Below are 12,373 nucleotides of genomic sequence, written 5' to 3' on the forward strand. Positions count from 1 at the left end.
GAGCATGAAGGACTGGGAATGCATGTGCCACATGGCAAGGACAGGGATGTGGGCCACTCATTTCGACGGTGCATGTCCATGTCATGTAGGTCAGCGCCCACCAGAAGAAGGATATTTGGCGTGCCAATGCCAAGGACGTCCGGACCCTGGGGGTCCACCAGAGACGGAGCACCCACTGCCGTAAAAGATGGGAGGACATTCGCCGCTGGAGCAAGAGGACGGCGGAGGCTCAGCTGGGGATGGCCTCCTAACGTGGGAGGGGTGCCTGTCGCACCATGACCCCCCTGATGTTCCTGATCCTGGCGGTGGCCTACCCTGAGTTGGATTGGCGCTTCAAGGCATCACAGCAGACACAAGGGGGTGAGTACACTCTCATTCAGCTGACTCTGCGCGCAGTGGAGGGGTCTGGGTGGGGGAGGAGGGCTGTGGGTTTCCCTAGGCCAGGGCGAGTTCCGTAGGCTAGGCCCCTCCATAATGCAGGCCATGTGCCACTCCACCCCACCTCTGTAGAGTGCCAAGTACAGGTATACATGCCCCTGTGTCATCTATGTGTGCAGATGTCCACCATAGCCATGTAGGCCATATCCTAGGAATTGCATCTGTAGAGCCCAACAGCGCGGCGTAGTGCAGGGGGCTGCTGTGTCTGTATTGTTCGCCAATGGTAGCGGTAAACCATGCACTCAACCTGTCTTTCTTCTGTCCCCCCCACCCTTTTTGTGCTCTCCCTGTTCTTGTGTGCATCAGCATCATCAGGCGGAGGTTCAGTGGCACCGGAGCACGAGGGGGCTGCATCCCACATAGCCATGGAGGGCCACACCACGGACTCCGAATACACCAGTGGGACGGAGGGTGAGGGGAGCTTCACGTCGGTCACCGGATCAGCAACCAGCGACACGGACTCGTCCTCCGATGGGAGCTCCCTTGTGGTGGCAACAACATCTGAGCCCCCCACTTCTACAGGTACAGCCACCACCCCCCTACCAGCACCGCCCTCCCAGCAGCCCCTCAGCGTGTGCCCCGTGCCCGCTCACCCAGGAGGGTGGGCATCACCTTCGCCCCAGGCACCTCAGCCCCTGCCCCTGTCACCTCTGCTGCCCTCAGTGAGGAGGCCATTGACCTCCTCAGGTCACTCACTGTTGGGCAGTCTACCATTGTGAATGCCATCCAGGGTGTAGAAAGGGAGTTGCAACACACTAATGCATTCCTGGAGGGCATTCATTCTGGTTAGGCTGCCCATCATCGAACCCTGCAATCTCTGGCCTCAGCACTGATGGCAGCCATTGTCCCTGTGTCTAGCCGCACCCCTCCAACTTCCTCCACCCAGACCCAATCCCCTGTACATCTGCCTATCCCAAGCACACCATCAGACCAGCCTGCACACACGTCAACACACAAGGGAAGCTCAGGCAAACATAGACACCACACATCCCACAGGCACTCAAACAAGCATCACCCACATACAGACACAGCAACATCCACTGCCTCCACTGTGTCCCCCTCCTCGTCGTCTCCCTCCTCCCTCCCAGTGTCGTCTACACTCTCACCTGCATGCACTACCACTACAGCCACTAGGACTCGCACCAGCACACCCACCAGCACACCCCGCTCACCTGCACTCACCACCCCCACTACCATTTACACGTCCCCTTAGTCCTCTCCCAGTGTGTCTGTGACGCCCCCTCCCAAAGTACACAAACGCGGGCACACACACACCCAACATCCATCCACCTCACGACAGCCTCCAGAACATGCACCTGCACCCAAATCATCCAAAGTTACACCTCCTACAACCACCTCCTCTTCCTCCACTCCCAGACCCCCTCCAGCTACCCGTCCCAGTGTTCGTCATAAACTTTTTCTGAGCAACGTTGACCTCTTTCCCACCACCCCCCCCTCCGATTCATAGGTCCCGTACTAGCACCTCAGCCAAAAAATCTCCGGTACCAGTGGTGCCTGTTAGAGGTATGTGGAGTGCACTGGGCACCAGGGCAGCCAGTGTGACACGGAGCCAAAGCACAGCCAGTCCCCCCCCTGTGAAGCACCAGAAGATGGACAGTGCCCGACGGGATAGGGGGAAGACTCCAGCCGGCAAAGCCACTCACAAGGGTCCCGGGGGGAGTGTCGACTCAGCTGTGACTCCTCCTAAGGTGGGGAAGGGGCAGAAGAAAGCGCCAAAGTCTGGGAAGAGCAGTACGGCGGAGAAGGCCGCCATCATCCCCGCTGCCCAGGAGGCCTCCGCCAGCCCCATCGTCACTGGTCAGGAGACCACCACCAGAGTCAGTGCCCAGGAGGGCAGTCCCATCGTCACTGGTCAGGAGACCAACGCCAGAGTCAGTGCCCAGGAGGGCAGTCCCATCGTCACTGGCCTGGAGACCACCGCCAGAGTCAGTGCCCAGGAGAGCCCCGGCAGCCACGGCCCGCTGGGCAATGAGGGACCGCCATGGCAAACACCGCTGCACAGGTCAGAAACTGCAAAGTCAAGCACCGCTGAACAGGGCAAGCACCGCTGAACAGGGCAAAGACCGCCATGGCAAGCACCGCTGAACAGGTCAAAGACCGCCATGGCAAGCACCGCTGAACAGGGCAAGCACCGCCAACTCAAGCACCGCTAGCCCATGTGCGGCAGGGGCAGTGACGGAACAGGGACCGTCACGGGGACAGTGATGCACTCTGGGCACCAGTCCCCCTCCAGAACCAGTGGAGACATGCATCCACTCCGTCTGTCCTTAACAGGATGAAGCACTCTGGGCTCCAAGCCCCCTCCAGAACCAGTGGAGCCTGTTATCGACTTGAGAGAACGTGGCTTTGCATTCCCCAGGATGGTACAATGGGCAAACCACCCACTGAAAAGACTTGTGAGACTGTGGCTTTGCACTCCCCAGGATGGTACAGTGGGCAAACCAACCACTTGTGAGACTGTGGCTTTGCACTCCCCAGGATGGTACAGTGGGCAAACCACCCACTGAAAAGACTTGTGAGACTGTGGCTTTGCACTCCCCAGGATGGTACAGTGGGCAAAAAACCCACTGTAGAGACTTGTGAGACTGTGGCTTTGCACTCCCCAGGATGGTACAGTGGGCAAACCACCCACTTGTGAGACTGTGGCTTTGCATCCCCAGGATGGTACAGTGGGCAAACCACCCACTGAAAAGACTTGTGAGACTGTGGCTATGCACTCCCCAGGATGGTACAGTGGGAAAACCACCCACTGTAGAGACTTGTGAGACTGTGGCTTTGCACTCCCCAGGATGGTACAGTGGGCAAACCACCCACTTGTGAGACTGTGGCTTTGCACTCCCCAGGATGGTACAGTGGGCAAACCACCCACTGAAAAGACTTGTGTGACTGTGGCTTTGTACTCCCCAGGATACATCAATGGGCATGGAGCCCCCTCGTGGATCTGGCGTGGTGCTGTCATCCGGCTGAGGTGCCCCCCTCTTCCCTTCCCCCTGAGGTGCCTGTTGTATTTCTAGCTGATGCCCCAGCTGTTTTCTCTCCGTTTTGCTCAGGTATCTAGTGTGGGCCTCGCCCATGCATTTTGGGGCCAGTGGTCCACGGACATTGAATGGTGCATACCTGCACTACTAATCGTGATGTATATTTTGTAGAATGTGTATATATATCTGTATATATTAGCTTACTGTTTTTTTATACATTACAATGGTTGCACTCAGTTCGTTTTGTCTTTGCATTCTTCCGGGGGGTTGGGGGTTGTTACTGTGTTGTTTGGATATGCATTGGTGGGTGTGTTGTAGTGGGTGAGGGTGGGGGTGGGGGTGGGGGTGCTGCGTGTGTGTGTCTCTGACTTTTGCCTCCCCCCTCCCCTATGTCGTAGGTGCAGTACTCACCGTTGTCTTCGGCGCCACCGTTGATGGTCATCGTACAGGAGCAGGAAGACTATCGCAGGGAGTATTTGGAGTTCCGGCTCCATGGTGCCCTCCTTCCTCGTGGAGTGTTTGAGGTGAGCGTTTTCCCTTTGAAATGGCTGTTTCTGCCGTGTTTTTATCCACGGTGAATCCGCCCCAGAAAAGGTGGCGGATTGGTAGGTTGTGTTACTCTGGGTGGTACTTTGTCTCCGCCTGTCTGTTGGCGGTGACCGCCGCGCTGCTTGTCTGTACCGCCGTGGCGGTCGGAGTGTTAAAGTGGCTGTCTTTGTTGGCGGTTTCCCACACGGTCATAATTCCCTTTTTTTTCGGCTGGCCTGTTTGCGGTCTTACCGCCACTTTAACACCGTCCGCCAGGGTTGTAATGACCCCCACAGTTTTCTACCACTGGTAGTCTGAACTGAAATATTTGAATGTGCTCTCATTAGCAATAATGAAGGGAAAAGAGTTTTGGTGGAATTATTTGATTAGGATCACACAATTTAAGCAATGATGAATTCGATTTATTAAATGGGTATCTATTTGCTCATCCTTACATTAAGACTCTATTTTGACCTCTCAGTACATTTTTCAGCAGGTTTTTAAGTATAGCGCAAACTCAACCCAAAGGTATTGGAGCGCTTTTGTGAGCACCAGTTACATTACAGAAGATCACATGCATTTTTTACTTGCATGGGGAGATTAAATGATTGACGCAGAATCACAGGGTGTTGAGCTGATGTGAGACTTGAACCTAGTTCCCCAGTTCCACACTCGGCAGCTCTGACAGTAATGCCACATCCTGAGTAAAGGAAGGGTGACAGGCAGAAGCCAATGCTCAGCTCATAATAGGCTTGAGGTCTTAACAGGATCTCAAGGAGAGCCAGGCCTCCAGCTCGAGCCTGGCTTGAGCTTTCAGGGGCTCACCCACCTTTAATTTCCATGCAACCATCCATGGTTTTTGATGCTAAGCCTTATTTACTAAAAAAAGAGGTAGATAGGATCTTGTGCCAAAAGGTTGTACCTCCTTGAGGCAGGCATAAAGAATGAGTAAAGTTTTATTTTGTCTAAACTTTTAAAACTTTATACATGTATAGTACTTTACAACAAACACACAGTGGTCAACATATTAAACTGTCAAAGCATAGTTTTTGTACAGAAGGGTACCCTTCCACTACAAAAACCTATACTTGACTTCAAACACACACTCCCGTGCACTAAAGTGCATGGCTGTGCATTGGCGCAAGGAAGACAAATGTGCACCGGCACAGGGAGAGACCAAACTGGTGTTATATATTAGTAGATATGGTGCGGTTCCACTCTCTCTCCTATTGATGCAGGAAAGCAACTTTGGTTACTGTGCTATGTTGTATCAAAATTTACAAATTTTAGCTCAATGTTTAATTGCTCACAGTGCTTTCAAAAATATTTTTTAGCACAACACATTCGGATTGCACCTAGTGCACACCTTTCTTGGGCTAGTAATAGAGTGCCTTTCAAAAAAGAATAACTCTTTGACACTATGAAGCTTCAAAGTATCCTTTGAACTAAAGCCTGTACTGACTCCAAAGAAGATCTTAGATTTGCTTATGAACCAAGCATCACCCATACTAATCTCATTTGACATATTTTACTATACTGAATTTCTGTGAGCATCTCACAAGCCGGTGCCACATTTCTCATTGTTTTAAAGGATCTCACGACATATGGTATGGTGTTATGTGTTTGTATGACTGGTCTTTCACACACACTGCATCTCATTTTTGCAAACATATTACACATCTACACATACAAACACACACACACAGCATCTTGTTTTGAAGGCATCTTACATACTATGTTTTATGTATCTCTTTCTTTCACATCAGGCTTTTCACATTTGTAAAGTATCTTTCTCCAATACACACACACTGCACATCTCATTTTGTGAGCATCTCATTCAGAAGGCATATTTCAAGTCACGTTTATCTACATCTTCACCTTTTTAGTTTGTGATCCCTCTACACTCATGACATCCATCTGCACTAATCTTTTTTAGCAGATTGGACTGAAACGTTTAACGTTTTTTTATTGTGTTTTATATTTTGTGATGCATTGAGTGCATACAGTGCCTTGATCGCCTCCTTGCAGCCACTGGAGACAAGCAATACAGTTCAGCTGCCTATGGTAGTATCCTCACTGCAAGTCCTGTGTAATGGTAAAGCAAATGGCAGCAATGTTATCTTCTGAAAATATTATTGACCATGAGTACACAATTTGTTAGTGGGGAGGCTGGGAATAATTATTTTCCTGGTTCCAAATCACCCACAGCTCTGTAGGTATGGTGTTGTAGGTTCTAAAATGCCCAGAGATTGACCTTGTGGATAAATGCCGCTGTTGGGAGGATTGTGCAGCTTTTAATGCAGTGCTTATTACATTATACTTTTATTTAAAAAGGAGAAGTTGGGATTATAAATCTTATAGTTCTTTGGCTGAAACATACACACAGGACCATGTTTAATGGAGAGGTGCTGTCTGCTAATGTGAGTGAATTACCAACTGGAGGTCTGGTCAAGGATTCTTTTAATAGCATTGTTTGTGAGTGCTTTTATTCTTTGACAAGCCTCTTCTAGAGGCCCGAGTTATTTGGTTATTAAATGATGAATACTGTAAGAAATTGGGTTTTTGATTGATAGGGTTGAAAATCCTTCTCAAGCAACAAACACAATCTTGGTCAGGGTGAACCACAGAAATCACTAAATTAGCCTATGCTTAATTCTCTGGTAGCTTGGCGCAAATGCAGTCAGGCTTAACTCAGAGGCACTCTGTTAAGTATTTATGTGTCACTCAAACTGCAGTAAAGTGAAAACTCAATACAAGAAAACCCCACACATGTTTAGAGAACAGAGTAAAATGTAATAAATAAAATGAGACAAAAATGCCAAAAATCCAACCAGTAGCACTGTAGTATATGCAATTTTAAAGGTCCAAGTAAAAATAGCACCAAGAAGCAGAAAGCTCTACCTGTGACTATCTGGTTGGTAGACCCGGACAAAGTCCTACATTCAGACTCAACACAATGGAGTGTGGGCCGGATACATGGACTAGGTTAGTCCCACTAAAAAAAGGTTACCTCCTCAAAGTCATATGCACAAAGTTCAAAGAATAAGAATTTCACAGGAGCTCAACTAACGCCATCCAGGGATCCAGGACATGAGGTGGGCACCTCTTGGGAATGAGGAACTCATTCCAGCAGAGATCAGAAGGCCTCAGGCAGGTTCAGCTGCATGTCCAGGAAGGGCCAGTTGCAGCAGGTCAGCTGGGCAGGTTCAAACAGGGGTTTGAATTACAATTCTTTAGATGCCAAACTCGACTTCATACCTGTTCCCAATTGAAGTTTTCCCTTATTTAATGTAATAAGGTAACCCAATGTTAACCTATGGAATAATTTCAGAGGTTTTCACTACCAGGATGAGTAAAACTTAAAACCACATGGCCAACATTTTAAATATGGTCCACCCAGCCCTATGAGCTGTTTCAGGACTACAGTAGGGATGACATATGAATTAAAAATGAAGGTTTAGGCATGGAAAAAGGTTTATTTTGCCAGGTTGAGATGTCAGTTTAAAACTACACTATAGTCTGCAGTGGCTGGCATGAGGCATGTTTGAAAGGGCTACCTACGTTGGTGGCACAATAACTGCTGCAGGCCCACTAGCAGCATTTCATTTAAAGGCCCTGGGGACATGTAGCACCACTTTACTAGGGACTTATAAGTAAATAAACTGAGACAATTGGATGTAAGCCAATTTTACCATGTGCAAAGAAGAGAGAACAATCACTTTACCGTTGGTTAGCAGTGGTAAAGTGCACAGAGTCCTAAAATCCAACAAAAACAGGTTTGGAAAACAGGGGGGGCAAAAGCAACAAGTTTGGAAGTGACCCTTCATAGAGGGCCAAGTACAACAGATACCTATTGGTGTTCCATGGCCTATAATACCCTTAAATTCCAATTTACTAAGCCTTTATATAACTCACTTTTGAAGGATATCAACTGTGGTCAGTCAAGGTTTGGTCGAGGTGATGGAGGCGTGGTGACTCCCTTACAGCATGATTAATCAGACACATCAGACACATAAAATTCAGTGAGTGATTACAGCCTTTTCTTTTAAAAGACTGATGGTTTATTGTAGAGAATGACACAATGGACTGATACCTCCCAAAATGGGCACAGAGCCACACGAGATACCATTGCTCAATACCAAGAAATTGCCCCTTCACCTCAGTTACCTAAATTATCAAGAATGTTTAAGCACTCTTCAAAGCCAGAACCTGCAGTCATACTTTGAAAAAATACTTCCAACAGAGAGAGCTTTTTTTTTTAACACAGGTTGAGAACCCCCAAAAAGTAATCTTAGTTATTTAAGTATCTTCTTTGAGGCTGGATAAACTTAATTTATCGACTGAAAACTGGATTAAGGTCAATTATGTCCCAGAAAAGACTGAATCATGCCATAGGCAACATATATAAAGAGATGATGGAATCATTTGACATACAGACAACAACAAAATAATTTGCCCTAGAAAATATGTGGTTTATCAAATATAAGTTCAGGATTTTATTATAACTGCCTGCAGCAGAAAGAATGGTTTCTGATTATTCCAGTTGCATTTTGAGGTTCTTGAATATCACTGAGAAAATGTAGTTCATTCTTCCTTTTTTCTCTCCCATCCTTGTTGCTCAGTGCACAAAGAAGCGAGGATCATGTTTTTTCACATATTTTCTAATTGTTTCCCAGAATGTAATTAACAATAAACCATACTTACAAACTGTGATTACATGTCCTCCTTTCTTGCTATTGCACTTCAGAACTATGCAACTGTATACATTTATCAAAGCCTACGGCTCTTTGACAACGGGCACCTTCTATAGGGTCAATGAAAATTCCCCAAGGCTGTCCCTGTCTGTAGGAGGCTGGCCTGGTTTGTAGTGGGTACCTAAGTTACATACACCTTATACTAGGTCCGGTTATCCCTTATTATCCCAGCTTAGGCTGTCTAGAAGTAGCTGAAGAAGAGCAGCGTAGGGTGAACTAGGAGGCCTGCAAAGCTCCTGCAATACCACTATAGTTACACAGTACTTATACACAATAAAAGACAATACTCTGTTACCAAAAATAAAGGTACTTTATTTTAGTGACACAAGGCCAAAACTACCTGAAAGCAATACTCCTTTTGGAGGTGAGTATTATACACAATATATACACTAGTAACCAAAATCAGGTAAGTAAACAGTCATAGAATAGTAGAAACAGAAGAAAATACAATAGATTGCAATGGGCCTAGGGGCAACACAAACCATATACTAACATAGTGGAATGTGAATCACAAATTCCCCCCTAGGCAAGTGTAGTGTGTACAGGGGAGCTGGGAGTGTAGGAAAACACCAAAGGTAAGTAAAGTACCCCACCCGGGGTCCAGGAAAGCAGGAGTAAAGTAGAGCAAGTTTCCTCAGGACACACTAAAAGTAATGAAAAGAGATTTTGCAAGAACCAAGCAAGACTGCAATCAACAAACGATGGATTTGGGAACCTAAAGACGTGTGGAGAAAGGAGAACAAGTCCAGAAGTCAAAGAAGAGCCCAGGAAGGAGAGGAGCCCCTGCCAACCTAGAAGATGGTTCAAAAGTGGATTATCTGGTAAGAAGAAAAGTACAGAAGTGCACCAATGAAGATGGCTGCTGGTTCCTGCTTGGTGCAAGGATTCCGCCAACAAGCCTTGGTTCAAGCAAGTATGCGGTTTGCGTCATAGAGGAGCTGCCTGGAACCAGGAGGGACCTGGGGGTCTCAACTTGGACTGAGGAGACAGAGAGGGCTCTCAGCACTTCAGAGAGCCCTCTGAAGACCAGGCAGCACCCACAGGAGTCCCAGAACACAGGGACAAAGAAGATGAAAAGTGCAGTCATTGCAGCACTACACTGGAGGGTCCCAAGCAGCCGGAGAACAACTCGGAGAGCTGTGCGTCGCAGGATGGAGTGCTGAGGACCTGGGCTACCCTGTGCACAAAGAACGTTTGGAAGAAGTACACAGAAGCCGAAGGAGCTGCAGAAGACAAGGTGCACAGGGGTACTGTCGCAGCACGGGGAGGCAAGCTCTTACCTCCACAAAATTTGGACAGCTGGACCTTTGGACAGTCTGGGTCACTTCAGTCCACCACCTGTGTTCCAGGGAGCACGCTCGTCATCAGGAGAGGAGTCCAAGAGTACCAGTTGTCATCACAGAAGTTTGCCTGCAGAAGCAGGGAAGTGACTCTATCACTCCACATGAGATTCCTTTGGTTCTTTTGTTGCAGGGTGAAGACAGGCAGTCCTCAGAGCGTGCACACCTTGGAAACTGTGGCAAATGCTGGCTGGAGCTGAAGTTGCAGGTCACAGGAGCCATCCTGGATACTTTGTTGCAGGTACAGCAGTTCCTGGAGCAGTCTGCGGTTGATCCGATGATCAGAAGCTTAAGCCGAGGATGCAGAGGAGTCCTGGAGGAATCTTGCAAACCGAGTCTGATGAAACACCCAGAGGAGAGACCCCAAATAGCCGTGAGAGTGGGATTGGCTACCTCCCCAGGAATGCACCTATCAGGAGGGGTCTCTGACATCACCTGCTGGCAATGGCCACTCAGGGGTCTCCTGAGGGTCCCCAAACCGTGGAATCCAAGATGGCTAACACCAGGGACACACTGGAGAAGCTCTGGGCACCACCCCAGGGTGGTGATGGACAGGGGAGTGGTCACTCCCCTTTCCTTTGTCCAGTTTCACACCAGAACAGGAACTGGGGGTCCCTGAACCAGTGTAGACTGGATTATGCAAGGAGGGCACCGTTTGTGCATTTTTAGAGGCTCTGAGAGTACACCCCTCCCATACCTGTAACACCTATTTCCAATGGGAGAGGGTGTAACATCCCTCTCCTAAAGGAAATGCATTATTCTGACTTCCTGGGATTGAGCTGCTCAATCCTCAGGAGGGCAGAAACCTGTCTGTGAGGTGTCAGCATCTGGGGCTGCAGTGGAAACCTCAGAGAGCTGGTTTGGCTGTACTGGGGGTCCATGGTGGAGCCCCCAGGGTGCATGGGATTGCCCCCCCAATACCAGATTTGGATTGGGGGGTCAATTCCATGATCTTAGATACCTCACATGGCCATATTTGGGGTTACCATTGTCAAGCTACATATATGTATTGATATATATTTAGTGCACACTTATAATAGTGTCCTGCACTCACAAAGTCTGGGGCTTTGGCCCTGGACAACGTGAGGGCACCTTTGCTAGTGCAAGCGTGCCCTCACACACAGTAACTTTGCACCTAGCCCTCAGTAAATGAAGGTTAGACATATAGGTGACTTATATGTTACTTAGTGCATTGGAAAATGGCAATGAAATAGTGTGTGCACTATTTCACTCAGGCTACAGTGGCAGTTCTGAAGAAAGGTTTGTATGAGTTCCTTATGGGTGGCAAAAGAAATGCTGCAGCCCATAAGGATCTCCGGGAACCCTAATGCCCTTGGTATATAGGTACCATATCCTTGGGACTTATGAGGGGGAACCAGTGTGCCAATCAGAACTGGAATCTGGAGTCACTAAAGTGTAGTGACAAATTTGGTAAGTAGAGAGAGCGTAAGCTCTGGACTTCTGGCTAGCAGAACTTCATTGACACAGTCAAGCATACTGACAACTTGTTTAGGCCACAAGCTATGAGCACTGGGGTCCTGGCTAGCAGGATCCCAGTGCGACAGGCAAAACATACTGACAAACAGGCAGGAATTGGGGGTAACATGCCAAGAGAGATGGTACTTTCCTACACATGTGGCCAAAGTTGACCAAGGGATGTGCCCATCCTCCCCCATTTATATTAATTAAAATACCCTGGGATCTGGCCCACCTGGGGGCATATAAAAGATATGTTGCGGGAGACCACGCTTATTTTGTTTTTTCAGTTTTGTGGAGGATTCACAGAACCTCCATGATTTTGCAGCAAAATTGAGAAAACAAAAGGTTTTTACTCCCCATGGATGTGGTCCCAGGGTGACCACAGCACAAGGGCTAGGGGTCAGGGTATTCCTACCGTGACCCCTTTTCTTTATTTTTACTTTTTTTGCGGGGACTCAGATGAGTCTGAGTCTCAAAATGGCTGCCAACACATCCTGGTTAAGTGTTGGCAGCCAATCAGATTTCAACACAGGGACTATCTAATCCTCAGAGCCTCCGCATCCTTAGTTATACAAATGTCTTTTTCTTATGTTAACTTCAAAACTTCTGAATGGATTTACAACAAATCAAAAAAGCTTGCTTTCTGGTCCAAGATCTAGCATCCTGCCAAAGGTGTAATTCAGTCTAGAGGGTTTAAGCTGTAGTTATGTCTAAAATCTCTATGTGAAATTGCATAGGAAAATGTGAATTGGGACCCTCTCTTTTTCTTGACACCACTTGACAAATTACTCCGAAACTTTCAAGAAAGCAGCTGAAGTGAGTTTCGTACTAGTTT

This window comes from Pleurodeles waltl, chromosome 5 (assembly GCF_031143425.1).
Source record: "Pleurodeles waltl isolate 20211129_DDA chromosome 5, aPleWal1.hap1.20221129, whole genome shotgun sequence".
Taxonomy (NCBI): domain Eukaryota; kingdom Metazoa; phylum Chordata; class Amphibia; order Caudata; family Salamandridae; genus Pleurodeles; species Pleurodeles waltl.